Source organism: Heterodontus francisci, unplaced genomic scaffold (genome assembly GCF_036365525.1).
Source record: "Heterodontus francisci isolate sHetFra1 unplaced genomic scaffold, sHetFra1.hap1 HAP1_SCAFFOLD_43, whole genome shotgun sequence".
NCBI lineage: Eukaryota > Metazoa > Chordata > Chondrichthyes > Heterodontiformes > Heterodontidae > Heterodontus > Heterodontus francisci.
The window spans coordinates 19,020,485-19,021,282 of NW_027141852.1; the positions used below are offsets into that span (position 1 = coordinate 19,020,485).

The 798-nt window shown below is 43.1% G+C and overlaps 1 non-coding gene across 1 annotated transcript; it reads right to left on the reverse strand.

Annotated features, from left to right (window-relative positions):
- Positions 1-355: 355 nt before the first annotated feature.
- Positions 356-429, reverse strand: trnat-agu (transfer RNA threonine (anticodon AGU)). The gene has a single exon. It is a non-coding gene; the product is annotated as a tRNA-Thr (tRNA).
- Between the last annotated feature and the right edge of the window lie 369 nt (positions 430-798).

Below are 798 nucleotides of genomic sequence, written 5' to 3' on the forward strand. Positions count from 1 at the left end.
GTTCCTGACTGACAAATATTCCAAACCTCAGATAAACCCTCCCACTTGTGTCATGTCCCAGTCTCGGTTAAAAGCAACACATAATGACACAAACACTCTCCTTCAGTGAGATTAATATCAAGCTGTTTTCCAGGTTGAATGTAACTGTGAACAAATTTATGTCAAAGAAGTTACCTTTGATGTATCAGCACTAAAATTCTGTACAAGGAGGAACAGCCATTCCAAAATCATATCCTTCACAAAGGCTGTTCTTTTATGTGATTGAAATTCATCATGTATTTTGAATTAAAGATCACAAGCCACAGATGTCAGTGTTGATAACGAAACTTTTCAACCACGTTGCGACTGTGAAATAAAGCTCTGCTGGGAGTTGAACCCAGGATTTTCTGTTCACTAGACAGGTGCTTTAACCAACTAAGCTACAGAGCCAGATCACAAATGTGTGTGTAATTGAAATCAGAGGAAGGTCTTGTAGAGAGTGGGCAGGCTTTGGCGAGTCAAGAGCTGAGTTCGTCACGGCAGAGTTCACAGCCTCTGACTCGCTCTTGTAGTTGTAGCTGTAGTTGTAATTGTAATAGGCAACCGTCCGTCTCGGAAGACGATGGGCTACGCCCGGGGTGCACGTCACTTCTGTATTAAACATAGTTTGTTGTGGCTGTAGAGGATGACTCGTGAGTGACAATCCCTTCCGCAGCTGGTACAGATGAATATCATTGGCCCGAGGTCGACTGATAATTTTTCCTTCCTCTGAGCTCTCTTTCCCACCATCTGGTCATTTCTTTTGTCCTCTGCTTTTCC